This window comes from Palaemon carinicauda, chromosome 11 (genome assembly GCF_036898095.1).
Source record: "Palaemon carinicauda isolate YSFRI2023 chromosome 11, ASM3689809v2, whole genome shotgun sequence".
NCBI classification, from domain to species: Eukaryota; Metazoa; Arthropoda; class Malacostraca; order Decapoda; family Palaemonidae; genus Palaemon; species Palaemon carinicauda.
This window is the reverse complement of record NC_090735.1, coordinates 37,426,424-37,434,196: the sequence shown is the minus strand read 5'-3', so window position 1 is coordinate 37,434,196 and position 7,773 is coordinate 37,426,424. Positions and strand designations below refer to the sequence as shown.

Below are 7,773 nucleotides of genomic sequence, written 5' to 3'. Positions count from 1 at the left end.
GCCGTTGTAGAATTTTCTTTTTGTTTTTTTCTAACAGGATGTTATAGTCATTTCTGGCCTTATTATATAGATTTCTGGCTTGTAAGGATTTGGCTCTTTTCCATCTACCTTCCATCTTTTATATAAAAACTTCCAAATTATATTCATTATTATTATTATTATTATTATTATTATTATTATTATTATTATTATTATTATTATTATTATTAATAATAATAATAATAATAATGTACAGTAAAATGTTGCCTTAGTTTATATACATAGAAAGAGATAGCTGCTTATAAATCATGATCGTATTATTATTATTATTGTTATTATCATTATTATTATTGTTGTTGTTGTTGTTGTTGCTGTTTCCAGGTATCAGCCCAGGACAGTTTTATGCACGAGCGATCACCCGCAATGCTTGTAGGGACCTGTCCAAAATTATGCCCATTGAACACACAGTTGAGAGTGATGGGTCATCAGATTCTGATGAAGATGAATCTCCTAACCTGAGTATGGACCTTTATTATATTTTCTAAGTAACTACCTAGTGATGTTCTGGAAATACTTAAGCTTACTAGTTATGGGGATAAAAAAAAGTCATCTAATAAAATAAACACTATTTCTGTCTATATATATCTCCATGGCTCTTATTTTCTTCTTTTTCTTTTAGGAGAGGAAGACCTTGACAGCCTTTTCCATCATGCTGGCTCTGTTGAAGCAGAATCTTCTGTTGTCATAAATGAAGAGAACAGCATTGTTCTTGAAATTCCTGATGAAGATATGGAGGTCATTGAACAACCTGAAACTGTAGAAACTTCCCCAAGAAATACTGCTGCTGTGTCTAAATCTAATAAAGCTAGGAGAACTCTGTGGACAAAATCAGGGAATGGATAGTCAGCCAAATTCAGTTCCCTCTTTTGTTACTGAATCATGTAGTAAAGAGGGAGGAGGTAGTATCAGTGAAGATGTATACCTAGCAACTCCTATTTGGTATTTTAGACAGTTGTTGACCTCAGAAATTCTTGATGAAATAGTTCATCAATCAAACTTATATGCCCTTCAAAAAGATGTGAACAAACCTCTACGTCTCACTAGAAATGAACTTGAACAATGGCTAGGATTGGTCTTCCACTTCACAGTCATCAGAACTCCTAGGTCACGAATGCATTGGTCAGGAAATCTCTTTGGAAGGTATCGTGACATGACAGCTAATGTCATAAGTCGAGACAGGTGGGAGTTCATAAAATCATGCCTTCACCTTAGAGACAATAATGACCCAGTAAATAATGACAAACTTTTTAAAGTTAGGCCCTTGGTTGATTATCTGCGGAAAAAGTTCCAAGAGATTCCAAAACAGCAGAAACTCTGTGTTGACGAACAAATGGTGCCTATCAAGGGAGTTCACTCTATGAAACAGTACATTCCTATGAAACCCAAAAAATGGGTTTCAAATTCTTTGTTCTAGCTGACTCAAGGGGAATTATCCTTGATTTCATCCCATATACAGGAAAAATCCCTCCAGTTGATGAAGATGACATACCAGATCTTGGACCATCTTCAAATATTGTATTGCATTTTGCTAAGAACATACCACATGATCGAAATCACTTACTCTACTTTGACAATTGGTTCACTTCTGTCCCTCTGATAAGATATTTAGCTGAAAAGGGGATATGGTCTTGCGGGACAGTACGACCAAACAGACTTCCCGGACTGAAATTGTCTGATGACAGTGAGATGAAAAAAAAAGGGGAGAGGCACATTTGAAGAATGGAAGTCTGTTGGTGAAGACAACACTCTCACTGTTGTCAAATGGTATGACAACAAGGGAGTTACCCTGATATCTTCATTTGCTGAGGCAAAACCAGTAGATGATGCGACTCGCTTTGACAGGGTCAACAAAAGAAATATAGAGATCACTCGTCCCTTCATGGTAAAAACATACAATGAAAACATGGGAGGGGTTGATTTGGCAGATTGCCTGTTATCTTTGTACAGAATTCCAATAAGGTCACACAAATATTATCACAGGCTGGTATTTCACATGTTAGACATGGTTGTTGTACAGAAGGGATTATGAAGAGAAGGGAATAACCACTGAGAAAAGACACACTTTACTTTCATTCAGGATGTCTGTATCAGAGTCCCTTACTAAAGAGGGGAAGGATATCATTAGTCAGGTAAAAAGGGGAAGGCCATCTCTAACTGAACGACACGAGGAGCCACCCAAAAGGAGAGCATCAAATCAAGTACGATCAGGACATGATATACGTTTTGTTGAAGTTGGTCACTGGCCAGAACTGAGAAATTCTAGAAACTTCTGCAAAAACATGGGCTGCACAGGCAGGACGAATGTTGCTTGCTTGAAATGCAATGTAAATTTGTGCTTCAATAACAGAAATAACTGCTTTCTAGCTTTTCATAAGAAATCAAATGCATTGTGAATGTACTGAGAAAAGATTTGCAATGGACACACAATGAAAGAATTTAATAAAGCAAACATTACTTATGAAAAAAGAAATATTTTTTACAATAAAAAAGAATGTTTATTTTGTATGGAAACTCATATGAATAAAGGAGGAGCTGTAATTCCCATGAATAAACACAATTATGTAAAAGAATAATTTTTTTAATTTCCTTCAACATCGGTCACACCATGCCTATTATGACGAATTGGTCAGGTATATATATTTTTTAAAATTATAGGTTTAGAAGTTAGAAAAGCTTCTTAGGTTACTTACTGTGGTCAATGGACCACGAAAATGTATATGAATATTTTTTTTTCTGATGTAAAAGATAATTCAGGCCATTGGAATTATGGAAATCAAATTTATAGATTCTTTCACTGAATTTTCCATGGATTGGAGTGATGGGAATCGAACTCCAATATTTTTCTTTGAGTTAACCTTCTGTGCACTGGAACGATGGTAATCAAATTCCAAGATTTTTCCTTGTGTCCCTTTCATGGACTGGATGTATGGGAATAATTTCTATGATTTTTTTTCTTGACCAATCCGTCCATTGAATGGAATGATGGGAATCAAATATCCAGAGATTTCCAGGAAGTTACCCCTCCATGGACTCAGGTGATTTGTATTAAATTCAAGGAATGTTTCCTTGTGTTACCCTTTCATGGATTGAAATGATTGAAATAAAATTTCATGGCTTTTTGAGAGTTTTTCCTTGACTGTAATGATGGGAATCAAATTCCAAGATTTTTCACTGTTATCCTTCCATGGACAGGAATGATGGAAATCAAACTTTAATATTTTTCCATTGGATTCTTCGTTTACCGGAATGATGGGAGTCAAATTCGAAGATTTTTTTTTTTTCCACATTTACTTTTTCATGGATTAGATTGCTGTGAATAAAATTCAGAAATTTCTCACTGAGGTACCCTTACATGGACTGGAATGATGGGAGTCAAATTTGAAAAATTTTCAGAGTTATTCTCCAATAAACTAAAAAAATGGAAATCATATTCCAAGGTTTTCTACTGAGTTTTCCACAGACTGGAATAATGGAAATAAAATTCCAAGATTTCATCACTTGGACTGTAATGATGAGAATAGAATAACACAGTGTCTGCTTTCAAAGAAGTAATATAGTTCGTTATCAGTCAATCGTTAAATAAATTCACGTAAGGGAAGGTTTTATTTTAATTTGTAAGAAGTTTCAAAGATTGTCGAGAGTTTTAGTCCCTTGAATAATTTAGGTTAAACGTAGTAATTGATGTGAGATGAAAGTAAAAGATTACATTAGGAATTGACATTAAATCTAGATACCATCTTACATCAGAATTAGTCCTTTCATGCTGTGGAAAAATAAATCTTCATTAACAAAATTTTGAAAATTTCCATAACATCGAATGTAGTAAGTTTCATAAAAAAAAACCGTTGCTTTATTAATTAATAAGAAAGTAAAAACTACACCAGACCAAAAGATTCATCTTGGGATTTTTAATTTCGTTTTAATTTATTCTACTTTTTATAAAGAGTTGGCTATATCCTGACTGTAAAGAAACAGACCCATTCTGATTAGGTCTAAAGTTCATTAGGAAGATTATTTCGGAGCCAATTTACGATAATTGGTCGTTTAGGTAACACGGAATTAAGGAAGAAAATGTCGCCATTAGAAAAATTTGTAAGGGATGAGAATACAAATCAATTGCAAAGAAAGAATCCTTTAACGAGTTACTTAATTTTTACCTTTTTAGTTTCATTTTCTTTCTTTTTCTTTTGTTGTGTGAATTTGTTTAAGGACTTTTGACAATACCTGTTGTATCTATGCAAATCATCTTTGATCATTAAACGAATCCTGCAAGTGATACAAAATGAAATTTAAAGCCGACTATGGTTTTTTTCAAAGCATCATTTTAAAATTTTTACTCTTCATTAGAAAAGACCAGAAACTTTCTAATTCTTGTAATTGAAGTGATAAGGATGAATAAGAACTTTCGATCCTATCTTCGTGCATAAATTATAGATATTTCCTTAATAGTTAACAGAAAAACCCTCAAGCTTTATGGGGACTACTATCATCAAAATAAATTACAGATACAAGATTTTAACACAAATACTTCTAATAATGTCCTAGAATACTATTTTTTCTGTTAATTTCTTATTCAATTTTGTTTTTTATGAATATAAAAGTAGGGGCCATTATTTATCATTATTATTATTATTATTATTATTATTATTATTATTATTATTATTATTATTATTATTATTATCATTAGCTAAGCTACAACCCTAGTTACGAAAAGCAGGATGCTATAAGCCCAAGTGCTCCAGCAATGAAAAAATAGCCCAGTGAGAAAATAAAATAAGGAAATAAATAAACTACAAGAGAGTTAATGAACACTTAAAAGGAAATAGTTTGAGAACAGTAACAACCTTAAAATAGATTTTTCATATACAGAATAAACTATAAAAACTTGAAAAACAAAAAGAGGAAAAGTAAAATAGAATAGTGTGCCACAGTGCACCCTTTATGAAGGTTTAGAGTTTTAAGTGCATATCTAAAGATAAATATAAGATTTAGCCACAAGATAAGTTTTTTATGTTATCGTCGTCTTTAGAGAGATTATTCCCTCAAACGTAATTGGTAGAGGTAGCTTGAGAGCTATTTTTTACCTCAATTATTTGCAAATAAATTTTGAACTTATAAATCATTTAGTTTAGTTTATAAGTATGTAAAATAAATTTCTACACTCTAACAGCAGCTTTTCTGGTCCTTTGTATCAAAGGAATCCTAGTCTCTACAGGACTTTCACAGTCAATACGTTAAGGGATATTACATTAAGATAAACTTGAAAAAGTATAAATTGTTTATCAGTATAGATGTAGAGCAAAAACAAAAAAACCCTCTTAATTTTATCAATTGTTTTTTAAACCACTAAAACTTAATACGGTAAAAAAGTTAATGCATCAATGAATCGTTTAATTAGTGATTAAATAATTTAGCAATATGAGTGTTATTTTACTTCCTTACGCTTTTGCAAGTATCTTTATCCTCTTCCTCTTCTTCTTTCTCCTCCTCCTCCTCCTCCTCCTCCCTCCTCCCTCCTCCCTCCTCCCTCCTCCCTCCTCCTTCTCTGTGTCACAACAGAGCTCTGTAACTTTCCAGGCATAAGTCTCAAGTTCCGCAAGAAACCCTTCAACTTTGCCTCTGTCGAAGGACAAGTTCTTAAGGAAGCTTCCGATGCTATTTGGCTGTTTAAGACAAGACGTGTAGAGAAGAGTTTTAGACAATATTCATTTATTTTTTTGTGTAAAAGCAAAGTTTTTTTTATAAAATATATGTCTTGTTCCGCAAGGGTCATTAATCTTTGTGCAAGTGTTGATTCTTATAGAAGGCTCTCCTTCCTTGTCTTTTGTGCAGGAGTGGACTGTCCTAGTTTCATAATGTTCTTTTATTCTTTATGAATAAGTTCAGTCTTTAAGAAAGCTCTTAGTAATCATATTTTTTTTTTTTTACTAGTTTCATTTATCATATGAAGAAAAGTAAAGTCTTATAGAAGGCTGTCCCTCATTTACAAGGCTTATAAACTCGTTGGACAAAAGTTGATTTTTCAAAGAAAGAATAGTTAACATTTTGTGCATGTATGAAGTTTCTTTAAAAACTCTCTCCTTTGTTTCACAATGTTTTTATATCCTTCGGGCAGAAGGATGATCCCTTGAACATGCACACGCCATTTATATTTAATTTTCAAAACAAAAGGGTCTCATTAGATATCTTTAATTACTTGAGATCATTATTTTTGAGAACTACGGAGAATTTTTTGCAAAATGATTGTACCTTAATTAAGAACTAAACAAAGTGTAGGATTATAATGAATTACAGTAATAAATAAAAAAAAAACATTTTGTAAGAACTGGTGAAATTTGTATTTATCAAAGAATGCATAATAATAGTAAAACGGAATAAATATGAATTTATTTACTAACATATTATTTAATTTGTTAGTTGTTTATTAGACCCAGGCAACGCATACGATCCCTCATCCTATTTGCCTCCCTCAAAAAGTTGTAAGAAATATTTGATTGAGTAAACATTGGATCATCTCTGGAAAGCTAATCTTCTAAATGAAAGGAAAAGGTTCCAGGTAGCCCAGATGAGTGAAATTGGAAAACCAGTTTATAAAGTAATTGCGTGCATCACTAAGTGAAGGGATATCTCTCTCTCTCTCTCTCTCTCTCTCTCTCTCTCTCTCTCTCTCTCTCTCTCTCTCTCTCTCAATTGTAAACCAGTGGCAGTTTGAACATATTCTTCTTTCCGAGATCACTTATACATTTCTGCACTACATTTCTGACGCTTACACTTTTTTTTACCGACAAAATTCTTATGAATTATTTTAATTTTCCAATGGAGAATTTCTTTTATATTCATATATATATATATATATATATATATATATATATATATATATATATATATATATATATATATATATTATATATATATATAAAATATATATATATAATTTCAAATAAGCCATATATTTTATTACATTAGCATGGAGTCTCTTAACGACCTCGGGATGAGAGTCACGAAGCAAAATCTCTCAAAAATAATAGCATCTGACCGGCTGGGATTCGAACCCAGGTCCAGGATGGTACGGTCACTGTCATACAAGCATCCTGGAACAGGGTTGCAATTCCGGCCGGTCAGATGCTATTGTCTGAAAGATTTCGCCTTGAGACTGATCACAAGAATCCAGACATTATTGTATTGAAACATGTGGCTTATTTGAAATATGATAAAGACACGATAAAATGTGCAAAATTTATCATATATATATATATATATATATATATATATATATATATATATATATATATATATATATATATATATATATATATATATGTATATATATATATATATATATATATATATATATACATATATATATATATGTATATATATATATATATATATGTATATATATATATATATATATATATATATATATATATATACTGTTTATGTATATATATATATATATATATATATATATATATATATATATATATATATATATATATACATACTGTAAATATACATATATACATACTGTATATATATACATATATACATACTGTATATATATACATATATACATACTGTATATATATACATATATACATACTGTATATATATATATATATATATATATATATATATATATATATATATATATATATATATATATATATATATATATATATATATATATATATATATATATATATATATTATTATTACTAGCCAAGCTACAAC

At 30.9% G+C, this 7,773-nt stretch overlaps 1 pseudogene; it reads left to right on the top strand.

Annotated features, from left to right (window-relative positions):
* The first annotated feature begins 874 nt into the window (after positions 1-874).
* LOC137649249 (piggyBac transposable element-derived protein 3-like) lies at positions 875-1,755 on the top strand (annotated as a pseudogene).
* Positions 1,756-7,773: the final 6,018 nt, after the last annotated feature.